The sequence below is a fragment of the Cyprinodon tularosa genome, unplaced genomic scaffold (assembly GCF_016077235.1).
Source record: "Cyprinodon tularosa strain WSP-4 unplaced genomic scaffold, ASM1607723v1 ctg285, whole genome shotgun sequence".
Classification (NCBI taxonomy): domain Eukaryota; kingdom Metazoa; phylum Chordata; class Actinopteri; order Cyprinodontiformes; family Cyprinodontidae; genus Cyprinodon; species Cyprinodon tularosa.
This window is the reverse complement of record NW_024038991.1, coordinates 1,001,711-1,014,331: the sequence shown is the minus strand read 5'-3', so window position 1 is coordinate 1,014,331 and position 12,621 is coordinate 1,001,711. Positions and strand designations below refer to the sequence as shown.

The 12,621-nt window shown below is 40.7% G+C and overlaps 1 protein-coding gene across 1 annotated transcript in view; it reads right to left on the bottom strand.

The window, feature by feature from the left end:
• Window positions 1-12,621, bottom strand: part of LOC119786989 (protein phosphatase 1 regulatory subunit 29-like) — a 220,967-nt gene that overhangs the window by 84,364 nt on the left and 123,982 nt on the right. Inside the window, exon 2 of the mRNA XM_038290610.1 lies at window positions 2,645-2,704. The gene's annotated coding sequence lies outside the window, so the exon portion shown is untranslated. The remainder of the gene's footprint in view (window positions 1-2,644; window positions 2,705-12,621) is intronic.

The window sequence follows — 12,621 nt, the reverse complement described above, 5'->3', positions numbered from 1 at the left end:
TTTATTCCACTCTGGATTCTTGTGAGTGTAGTCTTTGTTCACTTTAACTTAAAAAAAAAATAAATAAATAAACAAACAGTTTTGAAAACCTCGGTATTCATTCTTTTCCTGCTTTGTGTGTCAACTTTCACGGTTGCTAAGCAACAGAGAATACGGCGGTAAAACCCGCCGAAGGGTGGACCTGTTCGAATTTAAAGACAAAACTCTTCCGGTCTCCTTATTTTCAAGGACTTCGAAGGATCCAGTCTAGGTAGACCGCGTCCTTGGAGGATGCAGCCTAGGTTTTCGAACAGAGCCTCTGATTAAGAACACAGGGCTGCCCGCACTGACGCGGCTCAGGGATTACGTCACACGCAGCGTCCTGCGCAGTGAAATCAGGACATTTCCTCACTTTCTAAAAAAAACCCGGGACGCCCGGGACAGGACGTGAAATACGGATATGTCCCGGGAAATATGGACGTTTGGTCACCCTATTATAAAAGCCCAAATATAAAGATGTAAACATTTCACACAGCGTACACTTAAGGAAATAATGTATTTTTGTTTTCTTATTCTGTGCCTATATTTCCTGTCACACAAAGTATTGTGGGAGTGTATAGCTCGTAAGCGGCAGATAGAAACGCAGGAGGTCTTTATGCAAAATGAACTATAAAAAGGAACCATCCGCCATCCTTTTTCTGCCTTCTTCCTTACTGCCAGCACTGTTTAAACAGCACTTTTCAAGGCATCCACTGATGCACTTCCACTTGAAATTTCTAAGCATTTTGATGGATTCAAGTACACTCTGGGTCTAAATTTTTCCCTTGCACTGTCTAGTAAAAAGACTTGGAACCCTTTCTGACAATCTGTTACAGCTTCCTATGGATTGCTTATATATGAATAGACTTGAATGATGTTTTTCTGATTTGGACTACAGCCTTCTAAAAAATAAAAAAAAACAAAAAAAACACAATCTAAACAATGTATGGAATGGCTGACTCTGTCAGTTTTTAGAGACGAAACATTTGAAGCTGTGTACATTTGCATGTGTCACACACTACATCTGAGGCAGTAGTGTGTTTGCGTTCAATTCTGTATGGTGGTTTGTGCCAACTGTATGCCTATGTAATTTTTAACAAAGGATTGTGGGATTCCTTATAGATCCTAAGGGGTAGATAGGAATGTTGCCATTTAGGTCCCTAGGCTAAATTACTGCAACTGTCAATAGGAGGCATCCTGCTCACTAGTCCAACCTCCTAAGTACAGTGCAAATAATGCTGTCAGTGAGGTAGGACGAAGCAGGAAGCTTCCTGTAAGTAGCTCCATCAACATACGGAGCCCTCATTCCATCCATCTATGTTGTTGTGTCCTCTGGCAAGACAATTCAACAACCCTGCCTGACGGTGGTGGTCAGAGGACCCAGTGGCACCAATTGTATAGCCGCCTTGCTTCTGTCAGTCTATCTAAATGCAGCTGTGGTTACAATAATTTTTGAATGTGTGCATGAACAGGTCAGTGTAGTGTAAAATATTTTGGGGCCTAAGATTTCATAGACCACTTTATGTGCATTGGCCATTTAACATTTTCAGTCTATGTCAGAATTTAACCAAGAGGTTTCTTATTCTGTTGTGAGCTAGAGATCTACTTAAAAACATCCACAGCCTAGGTCAAGCTTAGGTCAAACAGAGTTTATGGGTTGGGAATCATATCTGATTAATAATGTAGGTTTAAATGGTTTATAGAGTTGGCAAATATTTAAGCAGCCAATTATTACCCCCTCCCTTTAGCACAAGATTTTCTCTCCCTCTTCTCTTTGCGGACTTGACTGATCTACAGAACTTAAAAGCCAGCATGCTAAATACATGTTGGCAAAGGGCTTTCCACTGCTTACAATTATTGAGAACTACATTTTATCAAATCTGATCTAACATGAAATTCTAAGACTAGTGAAAATTCAAGTCAGTTATTGTAAAAATAATTTTTTAATTCTTCTTTTATACCCTTTTCTATATTTTGTTGTCGATTTCATAACTTTTTCACAAGTTCTGCCAAAAGTAGAGCAAAATTTTTACAAGGGAGACTGTTGCTTGAATTATTTTAGTTTAGTAGTAAGCTGTGGTCCTGCAGTGGGTAATTCTTTAAATGTCCTCCTGTTTATTGATAAAACATACATTTCATCAGAGGTGGCTTAACATTTTCAAGCTAACTTACACTGACTGATTCTCGAGTGTAGGTTGCAAAACATTTTTAGTTGCAAAACTCTTCTTAGAACAGACCAAATTGCTGACTTGGACTTAGCAAAGTTTTCAGCATTGGCCAATAGATTTTTTTGTACATGTGTTATTTAACTGCTTATGTCAACTAGGGCCATTGTACTGTGCCAAGAAATAAGATCTCAAGGAGAGTTATTTGTTTTTGCAAAACATGTCAAATTTTTCATGATGCTTCTTAGATAACTTTTGTCCTCTTTGACCGCACTATGATTAGGGGAAGCTCTCAGAGTTAGTGGTCTTATTAAATAAACACTTTCAGCTAAGATTACGGAAAAGTTTGACATTTGTACAAAACAGCTAAAGAACCTGTAAAAATTCCAGTAAAGAGCGGGTCCTTTAACCATAGCAAACATTCAAAAAGACTGCGAAAGATAGAGTAAAATGTACTGTACCTGTGTGCATCCAGGTTAGTTGGACACCTGCTTTGATCACCACAGAAAAGGAATGTCCACCTGCAGGGAGAATAAAAGATAGAGTATTATTAATATAAGCTAGTGTGTTATATGATGAAAATTATTTTTAAGGTTAACAATAGTGAGATTAACTACGAGCCCTAATAACTCATGTGATATCGGCTGGTATTTACATGTCAAAATACTCTGATCATGACATAATTTTTACACACAGAAAAATTTCATACAAATTAATCTACATGCTGACCATGACATAATTAAATGTATTTTAGTTATGTATGAATTTTAATGTTACCAAGGTTATCAGGCCATATTTAAGCATTTAATATTTAATAGACAAATATAACTTTTCTACCTGCAATAAAAAAGTCTAATAGAAATCAGTGTAGACCCTTATAGCAAGTGAAATAACATTCTCCTGGTGCCTGATGGCAGTCATATACTGAAGAGAGGAAAAATAAAATCAGGATGTTCCTTTCTTCTCCAGAGGAAGGAGGGGTGCGTTGGCCCCACTCAAGGTATGTCTGTTGTTATCTTCCATTACGTTGACTCAGGTTACAGTTCTAAATTCCATTTCCAGAACCTTTAACAAAGTGACTCATTAAATTACAAATTATTTGGCATGCCTTTATGGTATTTGTGAAAACCCGGAATTTATGGCTTATTTGCAGGGCTTCTCTGTTTAGGCTGTAGACCAGGTTTGGATAATCCAGTCCATAGGGCACAGACCCCCGAGTATTTCTAATGTTTTCTTGCCTAAAAACACCTACTTCAAATTAATCGATCATTAACAAGCTGCAGGAACTAGGTGACCATCTGGGGAGATAATTAAAGTATTTGGATAAAGTGTGTTCAAGCAGAGGCAGGTCTAACACATGCAGTACACTGGTCCCTGAGGACCAGATCAGCCCACCTCTGCAGAACTTGGCATACTTCTGAGATTTTTCCTTAACAAGTCTGAAGTTATTATTTTCATTAGCGCACAGATATTTAGACAGTGAAATGAGAGTCTTTCCCATTCTGATATCTTTGTGGTCTTCATAGTGAAGTGGTTGAAGTATTTGGTGATTGTGTGGGGACTGACTGGGCTCTGAATCCTGGTTAATTAATTTGTCATATCTTGCAGTGGGGAACCATGAATATGGGGGCAGCTGAAAGGATACAAGTAATTCTGATATCTTTGTCATTAGAACCAATATATGGAGAATATAAAACTAAAACACTGCTTTAAGCTGAAAGCTTTACTGAAGTATTAAAAATAAACATTACTTTACAAAACATAAACACTTCTGTTTTGTATAATCTAGCACTGAGACTAATTTGAATTAATTAATTATATTGATTTTAACGCATAAAAATTGACCCCATATAATTTTTTTTTTAAAATACAAAGGTCATACATGTAAATCTTTCTATTCGCGTTTTTTTGCACACAAGTAAATCTGACGTACAATTAGCATCACAAGCATTGGTCCACTGGAAGGATTCTAACTTAAAATCCATCTCAGTGCAATTCATGTTTGAGTCTGCACTGATGTTTCCAATGCTAATTGTAGCAAACCACCTGTTTGGTTATTAAAAATATTAAAATATTCCTTTAACATATAGTTGAGCTATTTTTCAATGCATTTATTTTCATGATTTAAGTGTATAAAATGCAGTTCATGATTTGTTTTTACCATAAGAAATGTTCTGATATGCAAATTGCTCGGTTTTGAGTTTTTGGTTATAATGAGCTTTATTTTGAAAAACCGCTAACTACTTCCTGTCAGTATTACACTGTGGAAAAACTGAGGGAAAAACGGAACAAGCTACTGGTAAATGTAAGCAGTTTAAGGAAAACAAAAGGGAGATAAGTAACAGTATGAATAATAGACATCTGCAAGATAAAGAGTAACCCCCCGAGGAGGCACAAGGTTAGTAGTAATGTGCAGAAATTCGGCTGTACTCACCTCAGAGATTTGTTTAGAAAGCTAATGCTATGCTAAATGTTTCTTACATGTTTGATAAAGCTGTGCTGCGTTGCATACAGAGATGAAGAACATCATTGTAATTAAATGCATTTTCTGTCTGTCAGTTCTCACGTTGGTTTCAACAAGTTACTTTAATGGAGCCTGGAAATAAATACTGAAAAGCATCAGTCGAGTCTACAATCTTTTGGAGGGTATGCTACAGTGAGAACTTCATCCAGCAAGCAACCAGTTTAAACTTCACCACATGCATCACTGCTCCGTCTGTGAACTCCACGGTCAAACAGCACAGCACAGAGCTACGCCACAGCATCATATGGTCATCGATGGCTCAAGGTACGGCACAGACCACAGATGCAGTAAAAATGGATAGCTTAAAGGAACAGATAAATGAGCTACAAGGAGAAATAGAACAAAATAGAGAACTGCTAAATCAAAGGGAAGAAGAAGGCTTGTCAGAGCACACAGAATTAAAGGAGCTAACTGACACCAGAAGTGAAGTCGTTGAGCTTCAAAACAAAATAGCTGAAACTGAGGAAATAAAAGTACCACGTCACTCAGAACGCAAAAGTGTACCCACAGAGAAGTTTCTTGCCTATCAAAGAGAGGAACAAAGTAAAAGGGAAAGGAGACTTCTTCATCTCTATGAACAGTGGAAAATCCAAATTAGAGCAATCAAAGAAAATCTAAAACAAAACACATCAGATATGGAACTGGCTAAAATGGCAGACACTGTTGAAAATGGAAAGGATGACATCATGAAAATGTATTACGAAATAAGACGAGGCGCCACCCCAACTGCTGACTTAAGACGAAAAATAGATGCTTGTGAAGCAGTCACTAAAGACATTATGAAAATAATTAATGAACGCTTATCCGGAATAGATGATGTCTTTGATGCAGAGCGTGAAAAGCACAAACTTAGGCAACTCCATGCTCATAACTACGCTCATTCCATATACGGGACTGCTTCTCAGTCCGCTAATAGTTATCTTTCTGAAACATCGATCCTGGCTGCCAAAAGGGCCGAAGCAGTTGCAGAGCTCGCTGCAAAAGAAGCTCAATGCAAATTATTGGAGGAAGAAATAAAACAGAAGGAAAAAATAAGGATGATGGAATCAGAATTAGAGCGTTTGCAAGCAGAGAGGGACAGAGAAGTAGCACGTGTCAGACTGGAAAGCTATGACAGAGAGATAAGACAGGAAACTGACAGTCACCCCCTACAGCAACTTCATAGTACGCATACACAGCGAAGAGAAGGCACAAACTACAGGCAGAACCCTACCATCCTTTCCATGCATCCCCAAAATCCTTCCATAGTCCCACCAAATTCCCACACTGACATTTCTTCTTTAGCCCAAGCGATACAAGACAGCATAACAATTAACAGACTCCCCATGCCAATGCCTACAGTATTTGGAGGAGACCCCATCCACTAAATTGAATGGAGAGCTTCATTTATGTCACTAATAGACAGGAAGAGCATCTCAGCAGCTGACAAACTTTATTATTTGAAAAAATATATCAGCGGCCCTGCTCACAAATGTATTGAAGGCACCTTTTATCGAGATGATGACGAAGCATACAGAGATGCATGGAGTAAGCTCCACCAACGCTATGGGCAGCCATTTGTCATTCAAAGAGCCTTCAGGGACAAGCTGTCAAAATGGCCAAAAGTACAAACCAAAGACGCTGAAGGATTGAGAGCCTTTTCTGATTTCCTCAATGCCTGTCTCCAAGCCATGCCTCATGTGAAGGGCTTAGAAATTTTGAATGACTGTGAAGAAAATCAAAAGTTGATTCAGAAAGTCCCAGATTGGTTAGCAGCGCGCTGGAATCGTCAAGTCTCAATAGCTCTTATGGAAGGAAAATACTTCCCTAGCTTTGAAGAGTTCTCCAGATTTGTGTCAGTAGAAGCGGAGATAGCATGTAATCCAATCACCTCCCTGCATGCTGTACACTCATCTAGCTCCTCCTACAGCAAAAGAAGCACAAATGAAACAAGAGGAAGCAAAGTACATGTCTCCAGCACTCAAGCAAATACAAACATTGAAAACACAAGGTCAAACTATGGGAAAGAAAAACCTCCCTGCATGTGGTGTAAAGATGACCAGCATCAACTGTTCAGGTGTTCAAAATTCAAAGAAAAATCCATAGAAGAACGACGAACATTCATAAGGGACAGTAAGCTGTGCTACGGATGTGTCAAACCAGGTCACAGCGTCAAAGAATGTCGTCACCATCACAGTTGTGAGCTGTGTAAAGGAAGGCATCCTACCTGTCTACATGACGAGAACTACAAAGGGCATGAGGAGAAAGACAGACCTGTAAGCATGGAAACAAGGAAATGCATAACAAATGCAAGCACAGCATTAAACTGTTCAAAAGAAATTGTGACAGCTAGCCCGCTTTGTGTTACCAAAGAGGGTCAGTCTTACAGCACCTCCATGATTGTCCCTGTGTGGGTCTCATCTGTCACTCAACCATCCAGAGAACAGCTCGTCTATGCTCTGTTGGACACCCAGAGTGACAGCACCTTCATCGAGAGAGAAGTAAGCGATAAATTAAGACCAAATGCTGTACCTGTACAACTGAAACTTACTACTATGTTGGGAGAGAGCATGACAATGAAAAGTGAAAGAGTAGAAGGACTTCGTGTTAGAGGCTATAATTCAGGCAGTTACATTGATCTACCTCCTACTTACACAAAAGACTGCATCCCCATGAACCGTGATAACATACCTACCTATCAAACAGCAAAACAATGGCCTCACCTTGCAGCAATCACAGATCATATACCACCTCTCCTGAACTGTGACGTGGGACTCCTCATTGGGTACAACTGTCCGAGAGCCATAAAACCCAGACAACTGATTGAGGGAGCAGACAATGACCCCTACGCCGTCCTCACAGACTTGGGATGGAGCATTGTGGGCTGCTCTGCACCTGGCCAAAATGAAAGACAACTCAGCATGTGTCACAGAATCACGGTAAAAGAACTTCCGCCAGTAACGCCTATGGATTTAATAAGCGCCTTGGAGTCCGACTTTAAAGACACAAAGGCTGACGACAAAACCGTCTCACAAGAGGACCTTATGTTCTTGAGCATGCTCAAGGATGGTATAAAGAAAAATAACCAAGGACACTACGAGATGCCTCTGCCATTCCGAAAAAGGCCCACCCTGCCTGACAACAAAAGGCTTGCTGAAATCAGGCTCAGTCATCTTCAAAGGAAGCTCAGCAAGGATGAAAACTACAAAAGGGACTACACTACATACATGAAGGAAATCATAGAGAGAGGAGATGTGGAAGAGGGGCCTACAGATGGAATTAAAGGTGAGCGATGGTACATTCCACATCATGGCATTTATCACCCTCTAAAACCTGGCAAACTACGCATCGTATTTGACTGCTCGGCAAAATACTGTGGCACAAGCTTAAATGAGCACCTGCTCCCAGGGCCAGACATGATAAACAATCTAACAGGTATTCTCATAAGGTTCAGAAGGCATCCCATTGCTGTTTTATGTGACATAGAGAAAATGTTCCATCAGTTTCATGTCCAAGAGGAAGACAGCAACTTTCTCCGGTTCCTCTGGTGGTAGGACGGAGACACAACCACACAACCTCAAGAATACCGCATGAAAGTACACCTTTTTGGTGCTGTGTCATCACCGGGGTGTGCAAACTACGGACTCAAATATTTGGCCAAAGAACACAGTTTCTCACACCCTGTAGGAGCACAATTTATTGTAATGGACTTTTATGTAGACGATGGGGCTACGAGTGCAGACAGTGTAGAAGGAGCCATTCAGTTGGCACAGGAAGCAAGGGAGATATGCAGCAAAGGTGGCCTCCGTCTCCACAAATTTGTGTCAAATAACCATGCTGTGTTACAGAGCCTTCCCCCATCAGAGTGTGCAACAGAGACAAAAACAAAGGACTTACTATTCAAAGACACACTGGAACGAGCTTTAGGAATTCAATGGAGTGTAAAAGAGGACAGCTTTAAATTCAACAGCACTGTAAAAGACCAACCTGCCACACGTAGAGGCATACTATCTACAGTCGCTTCTATATATGACCCTCTCGGCTTTCTAGCGCCATACGTCCTCAATGGAAAGAGAATCCCCCAAGAGATGTGCAATCAGGGCATTGGATGGGATGAACCCCTGCCAGAGAGGCTAAAACCACGGTGGGAGAGTTGGCAACGTGATATCGGCAACCTACAGAAAATAACCGTCACACGCTGTTACTTACCTGCTGATTTTGGAGAAGTTGTGGAGACTGAATTACACCACTTCTCAGATGCGAGCACGTGTGGATATGGGCAATGCTCTTATCTCAGAGTCAAGAACAAGAAGGGAGCGATTCACTGCTCACTGGTGATAGGAAAGGCCCGTGTTTCTCCAACAAAACTGACAACGATACCACGACTCGAATTAACTGCAGCAGTGGTTTCAGTCTCCATCAGTAACATGCTCAGAGAAGAATTGAGAGTTGTTAATGGTAAAGAATATTTTTGGACTGATTCAAAGGTGGTGTTAGGCTACATAAACAATGATGCAAGGAGATTTCACACCTTTGTAGCCAATCGGGTCCAGAAAATACGCAACTGTACAAACCCACAGCAATGGCACTTTGTACCTACGAATGAGAATCCAGCAGATGGAGTGTCTCGAGGTAAAACTGTAAATGAACTACTTACCTCTGACTGGTTCACCGTCCCCTCATTTCTCTGGAAAAGGGAGTTACCCATGGAAAATTATGCAGTGCCAGACCTGTCCATAGGGGATCCGGAAGTCAAAAAGGCACAAGTCCTGCAAACGAAAACCACAGAAATAATCAGTCTTGTCGACCGCCTGTCCAAGTTTTCGTCATGGTCCCGTGCTATCAGAGCTGTAGCCCGTCTGCTTCGACAAGCTAAAGGATCAAATCCCACGCTCTTTCAACAGTGAGCGAAAGAGAAAGTGCCGAGCGTGTCATCATTCGGGATCTGCAAAGACAAGCATATGGCGAGGAAATCAAATTATTGAGCAAAGGTAGTCTACTGCAGCGTTGCAACAAACTACAACACCTTGATGCTTTCCTCGACACAGACGGTCTCCTCAAGGTGGGAGGACGACTCCGCCACTCATCACTCTCTGAATGCTTTAAACATCCAACTGTCATTCCAAAAGAGCACCATGTGACAAAGTTAATAATAGCTCACAGCCATGAAAAGACAAAACATCAAGGAAAAGGATTCACGATAAATGAAATCAGAGCCAGTGGATATTGGATTCCAGGAATGAGCAGGGCACTAACATCATTCATTCATCAGTGTGTCATATGTCGTAAACTCAGGGGAGCTGTAGAGGGTCAAAGAATGAGTGACTTACCTGTAGAGCGCGTTGAGCCCTCTCCTCCGTTCACCTACTGTGGCATGGATTGTTTTGGACCTTTCACAACTACACAGGGAAGAAAACAATATAAACGATACGGCCTGCTCTTTACCTGCTATTGTTCACGAGCCATTCACATCGAGATGCTAGAGGACATGTCCACCGACTCCTTCATCAACTCCCTGCGATGTTTCATTGCAGTCCGTGGTGCAGTCCGTCAAATTCAGTGTGACCAGGGCACCAATTTTGTTGGTGCCAAAAATGAATTCAAAACAGCTCTACAAGAACTTGACACCCAGAGACTGAGTACATTCCTGTCACAAAAACAGTGTGATTTCATCATGAACGCACCTCACTCCAGTCACGCAGGGGGCGTGTGGGAACGCCAGATAAAGACTGTAAAAAGTGTTCTGAGCTCTACCCTGTCTCTTTCTCAAGCCGGAATCAACGATGCTTCACTCAGAACTGTACTGTATGAAGCTATGGCCATAGTCAACAGTCGGCCTCTTACTGTTGAAAACTTGAACAGCCCTGACAGCCTTGAACCACTCACCCCCAATCATCTCCTGAACATGAAGTCCAGTACAGCTCTCCCTCCACCAGGCACATTCTCCAGAGAGGATCTGTATGGCGCAAAGAGATGGCGTTGTGTACAGTTTTTATTGGAACAATTTTGGAGCAGATGGAAACGAGAATATCTACACAATATTACCACAAGGCAGCGTTGGCACACACCAAAGAGAAATCTAAGGGTGGGTGATGTAGTGATGGACAAAGATGAACTGTTACCTAGAGGTGAGTGGAGACTCGCAAGAGTCGTTGAGACTGTCAGCAGCAAAGATGGACTTGTAAGGAGAGTGAAAATCTCAGTAGGAGATAAGAATCTGAGCAAGCAGGGTGTCCGTCTTGCCAAACCTTCAATATTAGAACGCCCAGTGCAGAAGTTGGTTCTGCTATTTGAAGCTTCTTAAGCTGTGACTACACAAGGACAATGACATTATTGAGAAAATTATTCTTGTTCACACTCAAAGCATTTAGTGTGGGACTCAAATAATTTTGGTGGGAGTGTAGCAAACCACCTGTTTGGTTATTAAAAATATTAAAATATTCCTTTACCATATAGTTGAGCTATTTTTCAATGCATTTATTTTCATGATTTAAGTGTATAAAATGCAGTTCATGATTTGTTTTTACCATAAGAAATGTTCTGATATGCAAATTGCTCGGTTTTGAGTTTTTGGTTATAATGAGCTTTATTTTGAAAAACCGCTAACTACTTCCTGTCAGTATTACACTGTGGAAAAACGGAGGGAAAAACGGAACATGCTACTGGTAAATGTAAGAAGTTTAAGGAAAACAAAAGGGAGATAAGTAACAGTATGAATAATAGACATCTGAAGATAAAGAGTAACCCCCCGAGGAGGCACAAGGTTAGTAGTAATGTGCAGAAATTCGGCTGTACTCACCTCAGAGATTTGTTTAGAAAGCTAATGCTATGCTAAATGTTTCTTACATGTTTGATAAAGCTGTGCTGTGTTGCATACAGAGATGAAGAACATCATTGTAATTAAATGCATTTTCTGTCTGTCAGTTCTCACGTTGGTTTCAACAAGTTACTTTAATGGAGCCTGGAAATAAATACTGAAAACCATCAGTCGAGTCTACAATCTTTCGGAGGGTATGCTACACTAATGTTACAGTTTGCAGATGCTGCACAAATTCTCCAGCCATCATTGGACCATATGAAAAGCTTCAGGGCCAACATAGGTAAGTCCACATCTGATTAACGAATGCTATGTTCACACTGCAGCCTGAAGGGACCCAAATCAAATTTTTTGTCCCATATGTGACCTGTATCAGATCTTTTCATGGCTGTCTGAACAACACAGATCAGATTTTTTTCCAATGCGACCCAGGTCACTTGGCTATGTGGTCCTTAATCCAACACAAAACTGATCTTTTCAAATGCGACCTGTGTCTGAACGGCCAGGGAGAGCAGTATTTATGTTTAACCACCTTAAAAAGATTGTGTTTTTATGGTTGGGAAAAATCACTATATGTGCTCCGGCACTACCATCCATGTTTACTTCCGTAAACACAGAGCACGCTGGCCTGTGATGTCACTGCATCCTCTATGCGGGACAATTGCGTTGTAAGACTGCAGTTCGCACAGGAGATCACATACAAGTCGCAAATATATGGAAATGTGAACAGAAAAATCTGAATTAAGCACCAAGGCCTGCAGTGTGAACGTAGCCTAAACGACTCTTTGGTGAAATAGATTGCAACCTGAATTGTTTGTCTTAATAACTGGCCTTAGGAGAAAAACTTAGCGTCAATGGTAAACATGCAACATTTAATTGCACTAAATATTGCATGTTGAATTGCAAATGGGCAATGCTCTATGTAGAGCTCTATTGTCCTAGTTCTGTTGATAGTAGTAGAAATTGAACTTTAACATCTGGTTACAGCAAATCTTAAAATGTTAAAGGCAATATTATATGCATTGCTGTCACATATTCATCATACTTGATGGAAGGAAATGTGCTATATAACTGATGTTAATTTTGTATTTACACTTCTAAAGAAGTATTTTTTAAAC